The sequence below is a fragment of the Pongo pygmaeus genome, chromosome 8 (assembly GCF_028885625.2).
Source record: "Pongo pygmaeus isolate AG05252 chromosome 8, NHGRI_mPonPyg2-v2.0_pri, whole genome shotgun sequence".
Classification (NCBI taxonomy): domain Eukaryota; kingdom Metazoa; phylum Chordata; class Mammalia; order Primates; family Hominidae; genus Pongo; species Pongo pygmaeus.
The window spans coordinates 6,421,543-6,446,968 of record NC_072381.2 but is presented as its reverse complement, the minus strand read 5'-3'; the positions used below and the strand labels follow the sequence as shown (position 1 = coordinate 6,446,968).

The following is a 25,426-nucleotide window of genomic DNA, read 5'->3' as shown; positions in this document are numbered from 1 at the left end:
TTTTCCTCTAAGATTTGGAACAAGTCAAGAACAAGCCCTGTTCTGTTCAACATAGTATTGGAAGTCCTAGCCAGAGCACGTATACAAGGGAAAGAAATAAAAGTCATACAAAATGGAAAAGAAGTTAAATTGTACCTATTCTCAGATCAGCATGATCTTATATATAGAAAACCCTAAAGACGCCACCAAAAAACTATTAGAACCAATTAATAAATGAATTCAATAAAGTTGCAGGACATAAAACCAACATGAAGCTATGGGGGAAGAAATTTCTAGAAACAAAAACTAAAATATTTAAAGCAAAGTGAATAAACAAGTTTTATAGCAAATTGGACACAGCTGAAAAGACAACGAACTGGAGAGTTTCTCTGAAGAAATTATGCAGAAGATAATCCAGAGAGTTAAAGAGGATGAAAATGTGAAAAAGAGAACAAGTGTCATGTCAAATAAAGAAAGTAAAGCATTAATCTAATCAGAGTTCTAAAAGAAAAGAGAATTGAACAGAGTCAACAGGAGAAAAAGAGAAAATATCACAGAGGCATTTAAAAAGACTGTCTCTGAATTTTTTTTCATGATGATAGACATCAATCTACAGATTCAGTATGTCTGACAAATCCTAAGAATTACAAAAGGAAATATAATCTGGTACACCAGAGGACAAAGATATTAACAGTTAGAATTTGATATATTCAGTATGAGTAGTATAATTTCTAGTGTAAGCAGTAAGTGAATAGAAATATATAACTTTCTAACTACTGGAGGGGGAAAAAGTAGAATGAAAAAAAACTAATCCCTACCCTTAAAAATAGCAAAGAGGACAAAGAAATTTCGGGACAATTAAAGAGCATAAATTTAGATGGTAGAAGTAAATATTAGTATATTAAATATAAATGAATTAAATATCTATTACCTGCTCACTCTGCCTCCATCTTGTCCTACTCCTGATACTGCAATGTATCCAGGAACAGAAAAAGTCGAGTTTTTCTCTTTTACCTCCCCTTCCTTTAGGACTAGGATTTCACCTGCATCTAATCTTCTGCCTTCCCAACTCCACTGCATGGGGCAGTCTTAATGGCAAATAAGGTTCAGACTGAGGAATCAGCTTACCTATAAAAACACTCAATCAAAAGATCTGTTGAAGATATTATATTCCACCATACATAGTAAACGTTCAGAAAACATTATCTGTTGTTTCTTTATTATTATTTCCTAACAGGCCCCTAGCCCTCAAGTGCACAGCTTGGAGTTGTTGCTATTGTTGTTTCTGTGGCATTTTCCATGTTTAATCATCACATTTTCTCAATGATGTTATAAGCCCTCAAAGGCAAGGACAACAATAATAACAATAATAACAACAATAATAACAATAAACTAATACTCCTGAGCAGTTCTGTAATACGTATGCATACATACCTTCACACCTGGGTTTTCCTTGCCCTTTCGTCCACCTGATACATATCCTTAAAGAATCAGCTTGTGCTTCACCTGCTCTTAAAACTCTTTTCTAGGCTGACTAGGGGAGGACTTGTCACACTTTATTGTGTTTATTTACAGATGTCATTTTCCACTATAAACTCCTCAAAGATAGAAACCGTGTCTCATACATGTATAAGTCTACTCTGCTCAGAATATCATCTCAAATAAATGAGTGAATTGACTGTATACTTACAATGCTCACAGCAACCTGCAAAGTAATTCATTCTTTCTTAGTTCAGTTTTGCTGAGTTACAAGGCTTAGAAGGTAAATGACTTGCCCAAGGTCACACTCACACTCTATTACCTGCTCACTCTGCCTCCATCCTGTCCTACTCCTGATACTATAATGTATCCAGGAACAGAAAAAGTCGAGCTTTTCTCTTTTACCTCCCCTTCCTTTAGGACTAGGACTTCACCTGCATCTAATCTCCTGCCTTCCCAACTGCACTGCATGGGGCAGTCTTAATGGCAAATAAGGTTCAGACTGAGGAATCAGCTTACCTATAAAAACACTCAATCAAAAGATCTGTCGAAGATATTATATTCCACCATACATAGTAAATGTTCAGAAAACATTATCTGTTGTTTCTTTATTTTGTTTATTTGTTTGTTTGGTTATTACCAAATTCTCACTCTTCCCACTCTGCCACATTACCTCCTCAAACTGCCTGTGTCTTTACAAAGTCCCCTGAGAGTTTGCTGATTTTTTTTTTTTTTGCTTATTGTGCATCAAATGAAGTCGTTTGACATGTCCTGCATTCTGTAGGTGATGACTTGGCTACCCAGAGAGGTGTCACATTCACCTGAGGTCCCAGAGCTGGCCCCTGGCAAACGGGAAATTTACATCCCAGTCCCAGTTCCCAAGCATTCACTTCACATCACCACCCTTGTAGGAACCAGTGTTAAGTACAGGCCCTGGGCTGGGTACAGTTATAGAGCTCAGCTCCTGTGATGACTATGAGCATCTACTGTCACTTCCAGCAGCGACTCTTCCTAGCTTTCAAGTGGTTTGAGTTTAGCAGAAAAAAAAAAAAACACTTAAAATGTGTGCTATGTAGCATTTTTGCCCTTCCTTTGGCATTTTAAATTTTCCATGTATTTAAGCGTAATTCAATATGTGCATAAACACAAATTATCTCATCAAAATGAAAGCAGTAAGATCAGCTGGTTATTTCCAAGACTTTTTGCCAAAACCTCTCTTTACTCTCTCCAGAGAGCCAGAACTAGGCTGCCTGTTGAATATTTAGCATTCGGGTGACACTTTTCAAACCTAGCATTCATTTTTAATGAATTATTGAACCTATAAGCCTAAACTGAGAGGTTGTGGAACACAGCTCTATTCTAAAAATAAAAGACAGGTAATAGATACATAATACATCCAAGTAGTAGGAATCTGTGTTAGTTTGGGAGACACTTTTATACGTTATTAGTTTTATAATAATTTTAAAACCTCAAATAAAAGATTTCTGTAAAATAAAGTTTATTGTTAATATGCCAACTGATCTCAATCCATTCGGTCATTCAAAATTACCAGGTTCTTTGCACATCCAACAATTAAAGGTGAGAAGAACTATATATCTCTTCACCCATTACTGCGATACTAAGAGATATGTGATTTAGATAGCTAGACAGCAAACCCCAGACCAAATTCTGCCACACAGAAAAATATTTATTAGCAAACAGGCACAAAGCCATTTCTATGAGTCTAATACAGTACCAGGGTTCAGACACTTCCATGAAATATTAACTCTAAACAAACATAACAGCATTCTAGCAGTAGTCTTCAGCTAACATGTTAATTGGATTAAGTTGCTAGAACCCTCTGTTAGTATGTGGACACAAGACAGATTGGCATACCTGGTTTAGGCATCACTCTAAACAAAGTTTCTAATCCAGGATTACTAGATTCCTAAACCCTATTTATGCAAGGACAGGGGTGTCTTTAAATAGCTCTAGCCAAATCACATATCTCCAACACTCCTTAATTTGCCAGTGCAAAATAACTTCTTTTATTTATTAGGCTAATTAGGGAACCTTCTAGAACTCTCTGGAGATAAAGATCATTAAGGCCTTATAGTAGTCCTTCAAACACTACCAACCACTCCTAAAAGATGTGTGTCCAGTTAAAGTATTTTAAATTTTAGCTACAACCTTATAGAGGATTCAGAATACACACACACACATGCACACACACACACACACACACACCTGTCTATACTAGAATATTTAAAAGTAAGTTATAGACAATAGCTAAATAAAACAAAAGAATAAGGTATATGGGTTTTATAAAGACACACAGTATAATGATGGTGTCTCTGGACTCTTCCATAAAACAAAGACATATTTTTTAAACTTTAGTTTGGTTCTTAATTACACAGAAAAACACAGCTTAGTCCATAATTAAATCCAAAGAAAGTGAGGCCCAGATAAATGGCATGACTTGCTGTAGGTTGTCCTGATAATTAACAGCAGCGTCAAAGCTGACACAAATCTTTAATCTTTTCCATGCTGCTGTGGGGCCCACAGGTAATAGATGTCTACAAATAAAAAAAGGTTTTCTAAATATAAAAATCATCCATAATTCTTTGTAGAAACTGTGAAAAAGAAAATATAAATGTAAATAATAAAATGTTAGTAATAATTCTAGCAGCACTCAGATACAGCCACCATTGGTGTATTTTTCTAGATACTGAGGTGACCTTGAAATTTTGGTTTACAAAATTTACATACCTCATGCGTGGTTTTGTGAACTGCTTTTATTTCATTTGATTTTATATTGGAATCAATTCACCATGACATTTAATAGCCTTCAAAACAGGATTTTTGTAATGGCTGCGTGTTAGTCCATCATATTAACATTTATTTATACATTCCTCTATTTTGGATGTAACAGGTACTATTTCTGAAGATTTGTTTTTTATAATCTCTCTAAGATGAATATTTTTCTCCTAGTATGTAAACACCATAAAGGCAGAGAGTTTGTCTTACTGATCACAATACCCTCAACCCCCCAGAAGTGTCTGACACATAGTTGGAGCTCAACAGGGATGGATGGATGGATGGATGGAAATGTATATTTGTATTTACCTCTGATAATTTCTCAAAAGTCTTCTTAGTTTGAGCACTAACATTGATTCTCTAGTTATGCTTGCTACACAGAATACAGGGCATCTATTTATCTGAAAATATTCATTATCCCATATTGTACTAGAGCCATATTCATTCTTTATCTGACACATCTGAAATTAGTTGTTATTTATCTGAAATTCAAATTTAATTTGATGTACCACATTTTAATTTGATAAATCAGACAAACCTAGTTCTTAACATACCACCTTCACAAGACAGCCTGGCTAGAATACTCCACTGGTCTCTGAGCAAAAGCCTAATCCCCTTAAAGAGTCTAAACCCATTAACCTATAGCAGCCAAACTGAGTGCTGTAAACAACCGCTATCTTTTGAGCTCCTGATCTTCTCCATTAGTCAAGACAAATTAGAAAAACAATAAGAAAGAGAACAACCCATCATGACAATGGAAGAACCAGGCCATGATCTTTCCAAGCACAAACTGCAGCATTTTAGCATCTTCCCAGCACTGCTTCCCTGTCTATCCCTACCTGTCCTCCCCTGCCTCTGACATTAGTCATCATGATACCTTCCTGCTTCTCCAAGGGACTCATGATCTGATCCTTGCCTCCCCATCCAACCACCTGCCGGCCCATCTCCCTCTCTGAACTCCAGCCAGCTTGCATGTCTCTTCGTTCTTCCCCTGCACCAGGCTCCTTCTTGCCACAGGATCTTTGCACATGCTCTGGCTTCTGCCTGGAAAGCCTTCTGTGTCTCCTCGTCCCTCCTTCCGTTCCTTGGTTAACTCTTAGTCATCCATCGTCACAGCTCCAAAGTCACTTCCCTAGGGAAGCTGTCCCTTTTTGCAGGCTGGTCAGCTTCCTCGGATCTAAGCTGTTAAAAGTTCTGTGTATTTTCCCTTGTCTACACTTACCATAGTTGCCATTTTATTTTTGCTCTGGGATTATTTGATTAATGTGCTAGAATCAAAACTCCACAAGGGCCAGAACACCATGGCTTTTTTTGTTATCACTATGTTCCCAGCACTCAGCAAAAGAAAAATAAAAAACTGGACCCTCGTTGTCACCTAATGGTGATACTCTAATTCTCTCATTCCTTCCAAATGTATCAGCTGAATTTTTCAATAAAGAAGACATTTCCCTTATCAGCTCTTCAGTAACTGTGAGGTACAGTTTATACAAGAAAAACAGAATAAATGCTTGAATTTTCCCCTTTTATTTACCAGTTTTCAGAATAATCAGAGGTGACAGACTCCTCCAAAGGTAACAAATGAATTTGGTTTTACCGTTTTGAGTATTATGAATTCATGGATGTATACATGTTGATGTGTTTCAGTCCACTAAAGTCATTATTCTTTGGGATGCTCAAATTGTCTTATTGTTGGCCAGTAGAAGCCTGGGCCCTTTTGCCATGACCTCAGTTGTCTTTAATAGCTGTCCGGCTTGTATGACAAGACATTCTTGGATCCCCCTGTACAGCTCCTGACACCAATCTGGATCAGCTATTTCTTCAAGAAGGTCTGGTTCCTTGTACATTCTTACTCACCTGTGGTTTCAATTCCCCAGCCTCTAAAAGAAACACTACAAACATAAATTCTGTTCTGATTTTTCTCCTGTACAGCAGACCTGTATACCTAACAGATGACTGGGCATTGCCATCTCTGCCCACAACACACATCCTGAATTTGACTTGTTTTGCACATGAAGTCATCATCCATCCCCAAGATGGGCTCTCTATTATGCCTTCCTTGGGGATCAGTACTTGGAGTCGGGTCAGGGCAAGATACTGTTAGTAACATGTGGAATTCAGCCACACCATCATGAGAAGGTCCTCTCTGTGTGTTCTGGCTAAACCAGCCTTCTACCAGGTTAGCACAATTCTGGGCTTTGCAACATTCATGACCTGCTTGAGGACACTGAAGCAGATGCTCAGCCACATCCCTTAATTTGCATGAGCCTGTGGGAAAAATATTTTTAAGAAGTCTGGATGTCTGAGCAGGCCAAAGGAGAGGATGGAAGAGAAGGTGGTTTCCTGAAAGCATGAAACTATGATTGTTCATATTTTGACACCATCCCAGGAAGAAGACTCTGAGGTAGGAAAGTACAGTCAGCTCTGGGAGTTCCCTCTGGAGAAGCTGGCTATGAGACGTGGAAGAAGCTCCCCAGCTGCAGTAGAAGGCACGAGAAGGTTTCAGGCTTTCCAAGTGGGCACAAAATGGGCAGCAACACAGGCATAACCTGGAGTGGCAGAGGTGCCAGGGAAGAGGGCAGATGCCATGCGTGACATAGCAGGGGGATCACACCGCATCAATTGTGCATGAGACCACCTTTCGCCGCCCAGGCGACTCAAGGAGATAACTGGATGGGTGGTTCCAGGAAAAGAATGGACATCCTGCTAGGCCATCATATGCTGTCTCAGAGCACTGAGGTTTGATAAATGTGGTGAATTTGGAGGCACTCACAGCTGAGTCCTGGGACAGAGTGGGCACAAAAGCAATACCATTTTCTCATTGCCCAAGCCAGCCCCTGCCCACAGCACCTCCACTTCCCAGAGCCACACCCAATCAATGGACAATTTATGATTCTAATCTTGAATGTCTGTCGAGGTCTTTTCCTTCTCCATCACTAAGCTCTCTCCTTTAAGTAAAAATTTTTCTCCTGGAGGAATGCCTCCTGGCTGATGCTTCTACAAATCACCTCACGTCTCTTCAGGCCCTCCTCTGTTACAGACTATTCCAAAAATTTTTTTGTTTTTTTTTGTTTTTTTTGTTTTTAACTTTTGCCTACCTTGTCGGCTCACGCCTGTAATCCCAGCACTTTGGGAAGCCGAGGTGGGTGGATCACCTGAGGTCAGGGGCTCTGGAGCAGCCTGGCCAACATGGTGAAACCCTAGCTCTACTAAAAATTCAAAAATTAGCCGGGTATGGTCATGGGTGCCTGTAATCCCAGCTACTCAGGAGGCTGAGGCAGGAGAATCACTTGAACCCAGGAGGTGGAGGTTGCAGTGAGCCAAGGTCGAGCCACCACACTCCAGCCTGGGTGACAGAGTGAAACTCCATCTTAAAAAAAAAAAAAAATGCTTACCTAAATATAAAGTAAAACTTTGAGCTCACTCTGAAATATATTCATATTTACTTACAAGCGGAAAATGCCCTACTGAACCGAAAATTATGTGTATTTTAGAATATACACAAAAGAGAAGTTAAAAGAAAATGAGAAAAATAAATAGATGTGATAATACTTCATTTCATTACTCCAATTAATAGTCTTACCAATCTCACCTGAAGACTGCCTGCAAAGTTCTTGAAGGAGCTTGGGATTGTAGGTGCTTTTGATGTTTTATTCAGACTGGACTAGATGATTTAACCCTGAAAGTGCATCTTACGTATCTAAAAAAGACTTTCCTTAGGGCTAAACATAACAGAAAAGTGATGAATGAAGGAATCGGTCCAACATGTCATCTTTGACTGAAGATAAATACATTCATCTTATGGTTCTAGCTCTATTAAATTGAGCCTGTTTAATATACCCTGTCTGCAGCTAAACTAATTATTTCAGGCTGGATTTTCAATTTCTTACCTAGCCCTAGGATAAAACACAGAGTTGAATGGTTACGTAATCACCAGGTGCTGCTCAAGTGGTGATTTTTCAAATCAAATATGGATCTCAGAGAAGAGAAGCAAATAACAACAGAGATACTTCTTGTGCTGGGGCCCTGGTTGCAGGACAGTGTCCCACCAGGCTACAGCTCTTAAATGGCAGAGCTGCTGCTGACGCCTCTGTCGTTCTTGCAAGATCAAATACCAACTGCGTTGACTTCAAATATGGCTTAAAAATAGGCCTAGCAGGCATAGTTTTCTCATCAAAACAAATTAGCCTAAAAAATAGCATTCCGAGAGACCAAGGGTTAGGAAAATTGTCCTGTGAGTGTTTTGAATTCTTTGTCACCCCTCATAACTGGTGCCATTCATGAGGGAGCTTATTGGCTTGGGGGATGACAACTTGAAGAGCAAAACAGGATGTGTCACCACCAGGCCCCCTGCTCTGCTGCAATCTATGAGAATTAATCAGTTTTGGGTTTTTTTGTTGGTGGTGATGGTGGTTTTTTTCCTTTCTTTCTTCCTTTTTTATGTCAGCGTCTCAGATGGGCAGACACTGAAACAGCTTCTTATTTGCATGCGGTGTGGCCTGGTGAGGGTGAACTGAGGACATGCAGAGCTCCCTCTGACTTGGCACCGGCAGGAAGTCGGCGGCAAGAAGCTACCACTTTTCAAGCCTGGGTGGCTTTTTCTTTTTTCTCTCTCTGTCATTCATTTTGGAAGAAAGCATAAGTTTGATTTCAAACAGAACACAAAAACTTGGAAGGAGGGCCAAACACAGGCAGGCAGATGATTCTTGTCCCCACTTTTACTTTTTTAAAATTTAATTGGAGAGGCTGCAGAGGTGGCAGAAAGAGGCCAGAGGATGGTAGGTGCAGACTCGCTGCGGTGACAATGCCCCAGGCACCCCCTTTCTGCACAGTGGGGCGCGGCATCCAGGGGCAGCCTCCTCTCCAGACACCTGGGCAAATCCAAATCTGTGTTTCTTTGTCATTCGCCTGAGGAGAAGTCCCTTATTCCAACGACCACTCCCGTGTGAGCCGTGACAGGTTTGAGTAGAATGAGTCAACGCTGAAGTGATGGCTGTGCCATTTCACGTGAATTTGCTTCTTTCTTGCTGATTTTCAGATGCAGTTCGAGCCTCCCATTTTTTTCTCTGGATTTGAATCCCATCCACAGATCACTGCTGCCTTGCAGCTGAGTGTGTCATTTGCAGCCCTGCTGTCTGGGGCCCAAGATTCCATACAAGATGTGCCCAGAGAAGCAAATGAGCAACTCTGCTCTGATATGGGCAGCAAAAAGGCAAGCAGGTGCCAACAGAAGGACACTGAGTTCCTGGTAGTGGCATCTGGCCAAGGTTCCTCTCATCTCTCTCAGACAAAACACCAAATTCTTCCCCAACAGAAGCAGCAAAAACGTGTAATATAGGCCAGCGCAGTGGCTCACACCAGTAACTTATGCCTTGGGAGGCTGAGGGGGGAGGATCACTTGAGGCCAGGAGTTGGAAACAAGCCTGGGCAATATAGCAATATCCTGTCTCTACAAAAAAAATTTTTAAAAATTAGCTGGGCATGGTGGTGCATGCCTGTAGTCCCAGCTACTTGGAAGGCTGAGGTGGGAGGATCACTTGAGCCCAGGAGGTCAAGGCTGCAGTGAGCCATGATTGCACTAACTGCGTTCCAGCCTGGGTGACAGTGAGACCCTGTCTCAAAACAAAACAAACAAATAAACAAAAAAAACCATAATAGAGAGTATTTATAAGTTGCCTTATTCCAAGGAACAAAACATGGTGGGAAACTATGACAGTATAATACGGTACGTGGTAATATTTAGATATGTCTAAAATGTCACTTTGATGAGCAAGTTTTATCATTTTTATACTCATCCTAAATTATTTTTTTCCAAATCAGAGTGCAATGGCCCTTGGGAACTGGGAAAGAATGTCTTCCCAGACCTGGAGGAAACTCCAAATGACTGGATCCTAATGATTCTACAGGTTCCTGGCTTTTCCCAGCAGTCCCTGCCCACTGAGTCACCCTTCCTATAAATATCCCCATCCCACAAGATAATGGTCTTTTCAAATTTCATTAAGTTTTTGTCTCTTACCAAATTGCTATCTATACTTTTAACAATGTTTCATCACCTGAAGAGCTTTACAGGGTTTGCTAACCCCCTTGCCTCCTCACTAGCTGAATATCTCATCTCAGATATCCCTTGAACTTGTACCTCTGCAAAATTAAAATGACTACATACTATGGAACGTCTTGAAGGTCAGCAGCAAAATACCACAGCCTTTGAAGGGCCAAGAGTATACACTAACCTATGTCGTAGGACAAATTTATAACCTGGGGATCCAGAAAAGGACCATCCTCTAAGACAGGGGCTAACCTGGCTTTCCCCTGTGTGGTTATAATACCTGGAAAAGACATGATTTGAAAGGTGAATATATTTGAATTGCTACAACAAGCCACAATCTAACAAGGGTCCATTTCTATTGGCCATGGAGCTTCCATTTCATTAGGATTTGCCACTCTGATGATGTCCTCTTACCCAACTGACCCAAAGACTTTTAACATCACACCTTTTTTTCTGGGCTTTTAAAGCAAGTTTTTGAGGCCAGAGTAAATCATGATAGGCTGTACACAAAGTCTTTACCTGGAAGCCCATCAAATATATATTTTTATAAGATCTGTTTTATGTTTGTGCAATCAGTGTGTGTTGGCTGGAATGAATTCTCTATTTGCTTGTCATGTGGAAGTATAACCCAGACAAGCCAGCCTAGCAAAGTGGTTCAATGTGTCGGGTTCTTTGGAACCACATAGACACTTCCAAACCTTATCCTGCATTTAGTTCTTTGACCTTAGGCAAATTACTTTATTATCTTTAGCCTCATTTCTTAGTTTGTGGAATGGAGATAACAAGGCTCGTAGGGTTGCTGTGAAGATTATGTATTTAAATTGTGTAGCCGCAGTGCTTGAAACAACCAACAAATAGACGATTGAGAGAGAGAGAGAAGATAGATGGATGGATGGGCAGATGAACAAATGGATGGATGGATGGGTGGATGGATGGAAGGATGGATGGATGCATGGATGGATGGATGCATGGATGGATGGATGGATTAATGGATGGATGAACAGATGGATGGATAAGTAGATGGATGGATGGATGGATGGATGAAATTGGATGGATGGATGGATGGATGGATGGACAGATGGATGGATAAGTAGATAGATGGATGGAGAGATAGACAAATAGATGGATAGGCATCAGCAAAAGAAGAGTCGCTACTTCTGGGATCTGATACTGAATGACTTGAGACAAATCTTGTGATCTGCCAATATCACAGGGTCATATGGAGCAACTTTGCTCAGATATTGGCAGCAAAAGGCCAGCAGGCACAAACAGAAAGACACTGACTTTCTGTGGGTGAGAAAAGGGGAAAAGAGAAAAGAAAAAAGGGGAGTGGGGCTAAACAAATTAAATGATATTTAAGGTCATGTTCAATCCCCTAATTCTGAGAAAACAGGACTCTGAAGTGTTTGAGTACATTGAAGAAGGGCATTTTGTTAACGACACTGCTGTTTATTTTTGACTGTTTAACTTTCACCACAATACACTCTTTCATGTAGATTCCTCTTTGCCTTTTTTCTCAGTCTAATTCCCTGAATAAGAGTCCTATGTGAAGACCTAGGCTTGACTAAGAAAGCTTGTCTTGCAAGCAGGCTAGTCTGTATTGCCTAGTCTCCTGAATTATCTAGAAATGGCTTTTGTCTGCTATAAGCAGAGACTCAAAGTAAGCATGGCTTAATCACATTATGGGATGACTTTCTTTCACATGGCATCGTCTGAGGAGAGATGCCCAGGGAGCATAGGAGGGCTCCACATTGTCAGCAGGAACCAGGTACCCTATATCATTCTGCTCCACCACCTTCGGCTGTGGGATTTTGTTCTCCAGAATTCACCTCATAGGCACAAGATGGCTGCTGGAGCTCCAGTCATCCCACTTCTTTGCAGATACAAAAAAGTAGAAGACAGAAGTACAAAAGGTCCCTTTTTCCAGCTGGGTCAGCCCCCTTCACAAAGCCTTCCCAGAATCCCGTCCAGTGACTTCCACTTACATCTCCTTGGCCACAATTCCAGCAAGGGACACTGAAATATAGGCTTTTAGCTGGGCACGCGTTCACCTTCCTGTGATAGCAACACAAGGGAAGAATGGATATTGAGGAGGCAAGTAACAGCCTCTGATACAGCTCCTTCCCCGAAAAGCCCTCGTAAAAGCCCGGGTACCCTGTGACAGGTTCTCCACCTTGCTCCATGGGCAGCCTGCATCCCTGCCTACCCCATCCCACTGTGTTTCCTCCTCCCTGGTTCTTATAAGCAATCCTAGCTCCTCAGAGGCAGCTCTCTAGCGAGGCTCCATCTATGGAGCTTGACTTTAGATTTGGCCAAGCTCTGCTTCACCTAAATGAAGGCATCATCTCAATACTCTCTAAACTCATCCTCCCACTCCCAGTGGAAACAAGCACATGGAAACAAACACAAGGGGAAGGAGAAGGCGGTCTCTATCCCTGCTCCAGGGATGGCATTTCTACCAGTGTCATCACAGTCAAACATGGGTGGCAGTTTCCTTTTCTTAGACCTCCCTCAATGTGTGACACACCCCATGGACCTTTCATAACTAGGAGGAAAAGTCCACATCTTGCCAGTGAAGAGAAGGCCACAGCCTCTGCCAGGGGCTCCCTTTCCCCTACCCAGGAGGTCATGATGAGATTGGGGATGGCAAAGCTGACGCTAATCTTGCCCACAACCCGTCAGAGTCCTCTCTTGCATGCTTTACTTTGGCATAGGGAGGGTGCCTGCTTATTAAGCATCCAGATGAGCAAACTCTGCCACTGCAGTTCTCCTCCACCCAGCAGCCGGGAGCCTGACAGCAACCAGATGGAACCAGGCTGGGCAGGAATAGGGAGGGGCAATTCCCTACAAGGCTGGCCCAGAAGACATGGCTGCAGAAGACTGCTGGCAAGTCCATAGCTGAAAAAGATCCCATGTCATACTTTGCTGCAGAGTGCTCTCTGCAGAGTCCCCGAATCACATTGTAATAAAGCTAGATGGGTATTGACAGTTCATCTGGCTCAGCTGCCTGCCTCCAGATGTGGCTGCGTGCAGTAGGAAGGCCAGACATGGGGATATTATTGGAAGCAACACACACATGTGCACACACACAAAATGCACATGCACATACATAAATATGCACGCAGATGTGTGCATGCATGTGAACAAATGTGCACACCCAGGCATGCACACATATGCATATACACATGTCCTCACCCTGCTTTGAGCCTGCCTACATCCTGGCCTCAGACGCAGGGCTGGGCAGGAAGCAGAGCAGAATCCTCTGCCACAGAAGGCCTGGTGCCAGCATCAGGACCATCAGCCTCCCCACCCTGTGTCTCTGCCCCAGGAGGCAGGAGGCTCTCAGGATGCAGAACCTCTGGATCTACCATGTCCCTCCTACACCTGGCGCTCTATCACAAAACTCTAGGTGTCCTGAACCTGGTTCCAGAGACATGCATAGCCCCTGTCCATGCCTCCAACTCCACCTGGCCTCCTCTTCCTACTTCATTCCTTTGGATTTGGGTCCAAAGTCTTTCTCCTTTACCCTCCAGGTCGTGGTGATGCCAAGCTTCAAAATCCGGCCTAAATTCCTAGGCCTGGAAAGCTTGCCCACAGTCCACAGCATCTCAAGGCTCACTGGTACCTGCAGCTGAGCTCTTTCCCCACCGATTTTTCTGACAGCCCCCAGCAGACATCCACTTCTCACTTGTGCCAGCATAGATTATGGTAACCCCATCCTAATCCAAGTGTGTGGCTGGTAAACTCTCCCCAGCTGAAATACAAAATTTTAGTAGTGTTTACTCTTGGGAAGTTCTTTTTTTTTTTTTTTTTGAGAGTCTTGCTTGGTTACCCAGGTTGGAGCACAGTAGCACGATCTCGGCTCACTGCAACCTCTGCCTCCCAGGTTCAAGTGATTCTCCTGCCTCAGCCTCCCGAGTAGCTGGCTGAGATGACAGGCGTCTGCCACCATGCCCGGCTAAGTTTTGTATTTTTAGTAAAGTTGGGGTTTCACTATGTTGGCCAAGCTGGTCTCCAACTCCTGACCTCAGTGATCCGCCCGCCTTGGCCTCCCAAAGTGCTGGGATTGCAGGCATGAGCCACCGTGCCCGGGCTAGGGAGTTCTTACATATTGAGGAAAATCTCCATTATTCTACAACTAGCTCCTCTCTGCTACCCACTTTGGGGCCAGCTGGAGCATGTCCAGAAAATGCAAACTAATTCTAAGCTCCAAAAGGAGTCTCCTGCAATTAAAAAAGAGAGACAAGGAGAGAGCAAGAAGGAATTTCTCCTTCAACATATGTACATGGTACAGTAACTGACATTTTTTATGACCACTATAATAGGAGACTGGCATTGCCTCTTGCCTGAAGATGAGAACACTTGCTGTGTGGGCGTTTCTTCACTCTCTTGCCTGCGATCAGCAAAGCCTCTGTCAGACTAATTGAAGGAAAAAGAGGATCCCTATGCAAACAAAATAGACGGCATACAGACACAGAGCCTTCGTATTTCAGGTAGGCTGTGGACCTTGCTGCTCTATACCTCCTTTCCCTCCTAGCCATCACAGTTTTTCCTTTATGTCTCGCTCTCTCTCATGCTGGGCCTCTCCAAGCAGAGAGGGTTTGATAGAGTTGGTTTGGTAAGATCTGATACTCAATGCCTACTTAGGTTCCAACCTGACCCTGTCTCCTGCCACCGAGGGAGCCAGTCATCTGCATTTTGCAGCTTGGAGAACCAGAGGTCCGTGGGACTAGCAGGACTGCCCTGTGTACTTCGTTTCCATGCATTTTTATATTATTTTTAATTGACAGATCATAATTGCATTACATTTATGGCATATAATGAGATATTTTGATATATGTACACATTGTGGGGTGATTAAATCAAGCTAACGAACAAATCCCTCAACTCAATTGCTTGACATTTTCTGTGATGATACATTTAGTTATTTTGTTATACATAACTTAGTTATTTTGAAATATGCATCATTGACTGTAGTTACTCTGCTGTGCAATAGATCTCAAAACCTATTTTTCCTGTCGAGCTGAAACATTGTATTCTTTGACCAATAACTCCCCTTTCCTCCCTCTCCCCGAGCCTCTGGTAGCCATCATTCTACCCGCTACTTCTATGAATTCAAATCGTTTTAAATGGTGAAGCCCCATCTCTACTAAAAACCCAAAAAAAAGAAAAAAATTAGCCGGGCATGGTGATGGGTTCCTGTAATCTCAGCTACTCGGGGAGGCTGAGGCAGGAGAATTTTGAACCTGGGAGACGGAGGTTGCAGTGAGCCGAGGTTGCGCCACTGCACTCCAGCCTGGGCGACAGAGCAAGACTCCGTCTCAGAAAAAATTAAAACAAAAAATTGTTTTAAATTCCACATGAAAGTGAGATCATGCATTGCTTGTCTCTCTGTGCTCAGTTTATTTCACTTAGCAGTTTTAAATATCTAGCGATTGGCAACTCTCATCCAAGTGCTCATGTCTCTGGTTAAAGAGAAAAGGATAATTTGCTGGGATTCAAGGCTGACCAGTCAGGCCTGGTGTAGGCTTGTTGCACCTCCTGGCCTGCATTTTTTACTACTGCCCTTCACCCTCCACCTGAGCAGTCCCCTCTCTCCCTGTGGTTTCCGTGACATTCCCATTCTATCATCTCCCATTTCCTTCCTGGTGTGTCCTGCTGAGCTCCAGACCTATGTATCCAGCCCCCTACTTAATGCCCACCCTTGGGTCTTTCGTAGTCATCTCAAAGGTGGTATGTGTCCAACCTGAACACTTGAACCCCCACCGCCCCACCTCCCCGCACCACCAAGTGTGTCCCTCCCCCAGCGATTGCTGCCACACTCTGTGGTGTTTTTATTTTCTCATTGCTGGTGCCAGAACGGGGAGCAGCTATCCCTGGCACCTGGCTCTCCCGCTGTCTCACCACATCCTCCCATCTGGTTCATCACCCAGCCCAGCACAGCTCACCTCACCTGTGAGCAGAGAACCCACCCACTCCCTTCATCTCTGCTGCTCCATCCCAGGCTCCTCCTGGGGCTACTGCAAGAGCCAGGAGGCTTGTCCCTCCAACACTGGTTTCCCTTCCCACTCTCATCCCCCACCGCCCCCCCGTTCCCCCTAAAGCACCCATAACAAGCTTTGTTTTAATGTGTTAGAATATACATAACATAAAACTTACCACTTTAACCATATATATAGATAGATAGAGATAGAGATAGAGATAGAGATAGAGATAGAGATAGAGGTAGACTTTTTTGTTTTTTGAGATGGAGTCTTGCTCTGTCACCCAGGCTAAAGTGCAGTAGTGCAGTCTCAGCTCACTGCAACCTTTGCCCCCTGGGTTCAACTGATTCTCCTGTCTCAACCTCTTGAGTAGCTGGGATTACAGGCACGCACCACGATGCCTGGCTAATTTTTGTTTTTTTTTGTTTGTTTATTTGTTTTTTTAGTAGAGACAAGGTTTCGCCATTTTGGTCAGGCTGGTCCCAAACTCCTGACCTCAAGTGATCTGCCCACCTCGGCCTCCGAAAGTGCTGGGATTACAGGCATGAGTCACCGCACCTGGCCCACTTTAACCATATTTAAGTGTGCAGTTTAGTGGCATTAAGTACATTCAAATTGTTGCGCAAACATTCCCACCATCCACCTCCAGAACTTTTACTTCTTCCCAAACTGAAACTCTGTCCCTAGGAAACATAACTCCCCATTCTTCCATCTCCCCCAGCCCCTGGCAACCACCTCTCTACTCTCTGTCTCCTTGAATTGGACTATTCTAGGGACCTCATGGGAGTGGTATCACACAGTATTTGTCCTTTTATGTCTGGCTTATTTCACTCAGCGTGTTGTCTTCAAGGTTCATCCACGCTGTAGCATGTGCCAAAATTTCCTTCCCTTTTTAAGGCTGAATAATATTCCATTGTGTGGACAGACCATCCCTTACCTATCCATTCTCCATCAGTGGACACCGGGGTTACTTCACTTCCACATTTTTGCTATTGTGAATAACACTGCTGTGAACACTAGGGTATAAATATGTTGGAGTCCCTACTTTTTATTCTTTTTGGTATATACCCAGAAGTAGAACTGCTGGATCACATGGTAATTCCATGTTTAATATGTTGAGGAAGCATAAAAAACTTTTAAAAACATTAGTAAGATGATATCTTTCCCCTTCGTAAAGCCCTCCAATGACCTCCCGTGGCACATGGTCAGCAGGTGCACAGCCGCTGGGTTCTGCCTGGCCCACCCTGGCCTCTCCAGCCTTCTCCCCCATCACTCTGCCCCTCTCTTGCCTTATTCCAGCCTCATGGGCCTTCCTCCCACAGCTCAAGGGTCAAAGCTCTTCCCCAAATCACCACTTTCACATATTCTACTCTCCTTCTGGTCTCCGTTTGAATATTACGTTCTCAGGAAAGTCTGGCCTCCTGCCCCAGCCTAAACCTGATGCCCTGATGGAGCCTCATCTCTGGGTTGGTTGGCGTAGGTTCATGCAGGTGGGGCTCACACTCCCATCTCACCACTCCCCTCAGCATCCGGCACATGGAGGGATGAATGGAGAGCTCTGCTATGTTACAGGTTGTTGTTACTGCCGCTGCTGTAGTTTTGGAGCAAGACTAAAGCTGATCATATGCCAGCAAGGCAGGACTTGTCTTCATTAAGTGATGGTGGAGCTTCTCCCATCGGTGCTAGTGCGCTCGTCGTGGGCCACACTGGGCACCCCAGGCTCAGCACACTACATTTGACTGGTGTAGCCTGAGCATGTTATTTAGGCTGCTGTTTGTCTCCTAATATAATTCATTGCTCACACACCTGTTTCTATCACCAGTCTTAAAGCTAGCTGTGAGTAGGAAGAACATGTGATTTTTTTTTAATCTCACTTGTCATTGACACATCTGGAACCATGCCATCAGTAGATGCGTCTTTGAAAGACAACCGAAATGATTTGGCGGCTTGGTTTGAATACGACTCTTGAAATTTTACCATATATGAAAATATTCTATTTCTAAAAACAGCCTCAAATCAACTTGGCTTCTAAAATGTTAAATAATTGTTGAATCTTTTAAACTGCTATCTAGCCATATTGCAATTAGAGCAAACATATGATGCATCAGCTATGCCAGCTCATGAGTGGTTTCTATGATTGCATTTCTCCTTAAATTTGTGGATGTTGTATCAGCATTCAGACTGTGTAAGTAAATCATTTAAATGCCTCTATGTGCGTGTATATGAATGTTCATAAGAACTACCATTTACTGAGCTCCTACATCTCTTAAACCTGCAGTGTCAGGCTCTTACACTATGCTAAGGGATTCATATATATATATATATATAATTCCTCCATGTATATTCATATCATATTATTCATATATATCATTTATATATATGAATATATACATATATAGGGCTTCATATATATGAATACATGAATATATATGTATATACATATATATATAGCCCTTAGCAGAGTATAACAGACCAACACTATGGGTTTATATATGGCATACACATATATATTAATATGTATTCATATTATAATTTATATATATGAATACATACGTCTTGTAAACCCATATGTTGGTCTGTTATACTCTGCTAAGGGCTATACATATATGTATATATCTTCATATATATAATTTTAACAGTATGCAATTAAACACTGTAAATATAAGTGTTTTTATCCCAGGTTTATAGAAAGAAAATTTGATTTTTAGAAAGATTGAATAATTCCCTTAAGGCCACACAGCACATAAGTAGTAGCTCTGATTTAAACTCGGGACTATCTGACTTCAAACCCTGTGCTCTGTGTATTTTTCATGGATAATGAGTTGGCTTTATCTTCACTAAAATTCTTGCAAAGCCCATTTCCTTCTTCCCTGCATCCTCTGTGAGAAAGAAAACAACCACATCCTCTGAATGAATCTTATTTCTCAAGGCGGAGACGCATCCCTGAGGGCTGAGATTGTAGTGTAGGGAAAACATCCGTTGCTGTAAGAGTCAGGACAGGCTGGGCCATACCACAGTAAGAAACAACCTCAAAATCACAATGACCCACAACAATAAACGGTTGATTTCTAGTTCACATTGGTGTCTATGGCAGGCCAGCTCAGCTTCCGCTCCACACCCGGAAATGAGTGGCAGCCTCTATTGGAAGCGTTGCTGATCTTGAGACAGGAAACAGGAGATGGAGAAAACCCATCAAAAAATGGCTTCGTTGGCCAAAGTAAGTCACAACTCACTATAGTCCATTACAGAATTCTCTTTCCCTGTGGAAGAAGCAAATGATTCTAACCCAGCAGGAACACTCTCGCTCGTTATCTCACAAACCCACAGCACTGTGCTATTCCCAACAGAACACCATGAAAATTACTTTTTTTTAAATTTAAAAATACATTTAATCTAAATTTAGAACTCAGAACTCATATACCTTTCTTTGTTAAGGTATATGAAATGGAGGCCCTTTTAATAAACACAACCATATAAATAGAATACAAATTTTCAAAATTTTCCGAAATTCAAATACAGAATTTTCTATGTATACATTGTATTTCCTGAGTAACAGGCATTAACTCAAAGATTAGAAATATTTTCAGGTCAGGTGCAGTGACTCCTGACTGTAATCCCAACACTTTGGGAGGCCAAGGCAGGGGACTGCTTGAGCCAAGGGAGTTTGAGACCAGCCTGGCCAATATAAGGAGACCTCGTTTCTACAAAAAAATTAGCCAGGCATGGTGGCACGTATCTATAGTCCTGGCTACTCGCTAGGCTTACATGTCAGGATCACCTCAGTCCAGGAGGTTGAGGCTGCACTCCAGCCTGGACAACAGACACTTCACCGTCTCAACAAAAAAAGAAACGAAAAAGATAAAAAGGCTGGGTGTGGTGGCTCACGCCTATAATCCTAACACTTTGTGAAGCCAAGGTGGACTGATCTCTTGAGCCCAGGAGTTCAAGACCAGCCTGGGCAACATGACAAAACCTCATCTTTACAAAAAATACAAAAAAAAAAAAAATAGCCTGGTGTGGTGCTGTGCACCTGTGGTCTCAGCTCCTTGGGAGGCTGAAGTGAGAGGACTGCTTGAGCCCAGGAGGTAGAGAATGCAGTGAGCTGTGATTGCACCACTGCACTCCAGCCTGGGTGACAGAGTAAACCCATGAGAGAGAGAGAGAGAGAGAGAAGAGGAGAGAGAGGAGAGGAGAGGAGAGGAGAGGAGAGGGGAGGGGAGGGGAGGGGAGGGGAGGGGAGGGGAGGGGAGGGGAGGGGAGGGGAGGGGAGGAGAGGAGAGGAGGAAAGAAAGAAAGAAGAAAGAGTGAAAGCAAGCAAGCAAGCAAGCAAGAAAGAAAGGAGGGAGGGAGACAAAAAGGGAGGGAGGGGTATTTTCTCCACTGGATCTTGACCCTGAATCCTCACTCGAGCTCTCTGCCAGCGTGTGGAGTGCTTTTCTGACATTGCAGCTTGTGGTTCGGTCTCACTTTTTGGAGTGATTGGTTCAACAGGGCTGCCTCTGCCTGGCTCCTTAGCTGTTTGGTGATCACACAGCATCTCCTCTACTCATCAGTACTGTCCCCTACAATGAGCTCCTGTTTGTCTGGGAGCTTCATTCCATTTTCCTCTAATCTACTCTACTCTGCTTATTCAAATCTTCCACAATTTTCTCATGTGGACTGAGCTTAATTTAAACAGCTTCAGAAACATTGAGTTTGCCAGCAACACTTTATTTTAGAGGCAAATTTTCCATATTTTATACCCCATTATGCACAATATGAGCAAGATCTGCAGAAATCCCCTAAGTAATTACTATTGCTACCATGACAGCAACAAGCCGGGCCACATCTGGACCGTGTGCAAACTTTGCAAGTGCCGTGGCAGTGGCAGTGGCAGTGGCAGTTGCCAATTTCTGACAGGGGGCATGAGTTTCCATTGAGTGTCCAATGCTCCCAGACCTGTCCATCATGCACGGGGGTGATTGCAATATCCCTCCCATCCGGTGCTCAGGTGGAATGGGGTTCCTTGGGACGTAGGATACCTGTTCACCACGTTTGGTCATCAGTAGCTGGATATGAATCCCATCTCTGCCAGAGACTGGCTTAGGCAAATTATTTAACCACACCCTTTTTCAGTTTCAGCATCTATGAAAAAAAGGCATTAAAACTTGTGGGCTGGGCGCGATGGCTCACGCCTGTAATCCCAGCACTTTGGGAGGCTGAGTGGGTAGATCATGAGGTCAGGAGTTCAACACCAGCCTGGCCAATATAGTGAAACTCTGTCACTATTGAAAATACAAAAAAATTAGCTAGGCATGGTGGCGGGTGCCTGTAATCCCAGCTACTTGGGAGGCTGAGGCAGTAGAATCACTTGAAACCGGAAGGCAGAGGTTGAAGTGAGCCAAGATCATGCCACTGCACTCCAGCCTGGGCGAAAGAGCGAAACTCTGTCAAAAAAAAAAAAAAAAACCAACACTTACTTCATAAGGTTGCTGTAAATATCAACATTTAAACAAGATTCTGGATAACTCCATTGGTAGACCACGTGACTTGTAACTGATCAGTAAATGCAAATGACATGGGAGGAGAGTCTCTGTTTTGTTCACTGCTAGGTCCCAGGAGAAGGACAATACCTGGTCAGTATTTGTTGAGTGAAGATGTGAACAAGCTTGTGACCTAGGACCCAGGTGTTTAGCTGGTTGCTCGCTTTTCTCCCTGGTCAAATGGTTCCAGGGCAGGGGCTGTGTCTATCTGGCTTACCTCTGTATTCCCAGAACCTATTCCACTGCCTGGCCCAGATAATGCTCTCAATAAATATTTGCCCAATAAATGAATTAACAAAGACAACATGCATAGCACATTTCCTTTCAGTAACAAGTACATGATGAATGTCAGCTGTATATCTGATAGGAGCTCCTGAGACCAAATGAGCCTACTTGAGACCTGATATTCCATAGATGTGAATATTACAGATCTCTTCATGTGCCGTGTCCTGTATCCTGCAGCAGCTGTAAGTGTCTTATTGGATACTACTGCAGACTGATGCTCAGAGAGCATCTACAGCGGAACTGCCCAATATGGTAGCCACTGGCGACATGCGGCTATTTCAATTTACGTTAACTAAATTTAAACAACATTTTAAAATTATATTCCTCAGTTGCACTGGTCCCATTTCAAGTGCCAATAACCACATGTGGTTAGTGACTATCATTTCAGACAGTGCAAATATAGACACAAAATTCGCTACTACATAGAAATTCATTTTAAGGGAAAAAGGCATAATACCATGCTGTCCTCTGATACTTCTTGAGCCTGTAAGCACCTATCCAAGGTGCTTCACGAACATCTCAAAACACATCTGGGAAGAAGAGGGGGAGGGTTAACCTTATGTGTCAACTTGATTGGACCACAGATGCTCAGATATTTGGTCAAACATTATCCTGGGTGTCTCTGTGGGGGTGTTTCTGGGTGAGATTAACATTTGACTTGGTGGATTGAGTAAAACATCTAATCAATGTGGGTGAGCCGCATCTAATCAGTTGAGGGTCTGAAGGGAACAAAAAGGCTGAGTACAGGAGAATCTGTTGTCCCTCACCTGTCTTCAAGCTGGGACACTTGTCTTCTTCTACCTTAGGACATGGACTCAGACTGAACTTATACCATTGGCTTTCCTGAGTCTCCAGCTCACTGATTGCAGATTTTGGGGTTTCTCAGACTCAATGATCACAGGAGCCAATTCTTTATAATAAGCCTCTCTCTACATATATCTTTTCACACAACACAAATACAGATGAAAAATTCTTTCTCTCTCTTTCTGTTTCTATCTCTATATATGTATTATATGGTTTGGCTGTGTCTCCACCCAAATCTCATCTTGAATTGTAGCTCCCACAATTCCCACATGTTGTGGGAGGGACCCAGTGGGAGGTAATTGAATCATGGGGGCAAATCTTTCCCATGCGATTATCGTGATAGTGTCACAAGATCTGATGGTTTTATAAAGGGGAGTTTCCCTGCACAAGCTCTCTTCTCTTGTCTGCCACTATGTGAGATGTACCTGCCACCTTCCACCATGATTGTGAGACCTCCCCAGCCATGTGGAACTGTGAGTCCATTAGGCCTTTTTCTTCTGTAAGTTCCCCGGTCTTGGGTATATCTTTATCAGCAGCATGAAAACGGACTAACACAATGTAGAATCTCTTACTGGTTCTCTTTTTCTGGAAAACTCTGACTCACACAAAGAGACCAGAAAATCTTCCTTCTGTACAGATGGCAAAGCTCTGATTGAAAGAAATAAGCCTTTTCTTGGGTCTGACCACAAGCAGAGTTTCTGGATTCCAGACTGGAATTCCCAGCTCGCGCGGAGCCCACAGCAGTGCAGAGGGACTGCCGTGCTCCATGAAGTTGCCAGCATCCCCCTCCACCCCAGCCCAGGGCAGCATGGACCAGTTGGGCTTTGTTGCCTGTGGTTTCTTCCCTTAACCAGGCTCCAGGGATCTAACAGGGGCCTGACCTCGCCACATGAAGCTCAAGGAAGGGAGCATCTGCCTTCCAAGGAGCTGCTGTGTTCATGAGGCATTGTGCTCTCAAGTGGGATCTGGCTCCTGGTAGGGGATTTTCAAGGACAAGGTCAGAGATTAATCTCCATTGGTTTCATCTGCACCAGCCAAAATAGTCTTGACCATAATAACAACAAAAATGAAAAGAGCCAAATAACACGGGCAAGGACCAAACTTTCCATGCCTTAAGCCCAAAACCTGTTCAAGACCAAGGAATCAAACGAGGTCAAGAAAATTATTTTGTTCAGCTGAGGTGGTTCCACATGACTTTCTGCTTCACTTCTAAGCAGAGATGCACAGTAAATTGCTTGCCCACTCTTACCACACTGGTTCTACATGACGCTAGCCTGCAGGTAAACAGGCTCAGCATAATACACCTGGCTTTGTCACTTACGATCTAGAATGAGTAACTCATCATCTTTGACCCTCGGGATCCTGATTTGTAAAAGAATTGTGAAAATATCTTACGCATGCAATAACTGCAAAAATTGCAAACATTTCCGCAAGATCTTGTGTATGGGAGTTTCTCAACCTCAACATTATTGACATTTAGATGGGATAATAGTTTGTTGTCAGAGGCTGTCCTGTGCATTGTCGGATGTTTAGCAACCTCCCTGGCCTCTACCCACTAGATGCCAGTAACACTCTCCCCACCTGGGACAACCAAAAATGTCTCCCAACATTGCCAAATGTCCCCTGGGGGAGGGAGTTGCCTCTGGTGGAGAACCAGTGCTTATATATAAAGACATTTTGTAAAATCAAAAAGCATTACCCAAATGTTCGTAATTATTAACATGAAATAATTTTAAAGCAATCTCAGAGATCCTTCCAAATATTGATTGGTTATATCATATTATTTGCAAGAGAACAGTGGCACTGAAAATGTAAAAGCCATTAGGATTCTCTACAAATGTTTAGTGATTGTTGCATTGCAGAATTGAAGCCCTGATCATTTGCGTTTCTTGGTTGTTTTGTTTTGTTTTGAGATGCAGTCTCGCTCTGTCACCCAGGCTGGAGTGCAGTGGCTTGATCTCGGCTCACCGCAAACACTGCCTCCCGGGCTCAAGCGATTCTCCTAACTCAGCCTCCTCAGTAGCTGGGGTTACAGGTGCACACCACCACACCTGGCTAATTTTTGTATTTTTAGTAGAGATGGGGTTTCACCATGTTGGCCAGGCTGGTCTCGAACTCCTGACCTCAAGTGATCCACCTGCCTCGGCCTCCCAAAGTGCTGGGATTACAGGCGTGAGCCACTGCATCCAGTGAATCATTCGTGTTTCTAACAAAGCGAAAGCAAACATCAACCATTGATAGAGAAGACCATCAAGTGCAGCAGGGGAGAGCCAGCAACCATGTGAATCCATCTCTCTTTCATCTTTGATTCTGTAGGCCAGTGGGATGTGTTCCCATGAAGTACTGGGACATTTCTTCACCTTTATACTCTTAGCATCTGTCTTAATCAATGTAGGCTGCTATAACAAAATTATATTATATGGGGTGGCTTAAACAACAGACACTTATTTCTTACAGTTCTGAGGCTGGGAAGCCCAAGATCAAGGTGCTGGCAGATCCCACACCTGGTGAGGACTCGTCCCCATTTGCAGAAG

The 25,426-nt window shown here is 43.1% G+C and overlaps 1 pseudogene; it reads right to left on the bottom strand.

Annotated features, from left to right (window-relative positions):
- Positions 1-5,924: 5,924 nt before the first annotated feature.
- LOC129006524 (uncharacterized) lies at positions 5,925-23,702 on the bottom strand (annotated as a pseudogene).
- Positions 23,703-25,426: the final 1,724 nt, after the last annotated feature.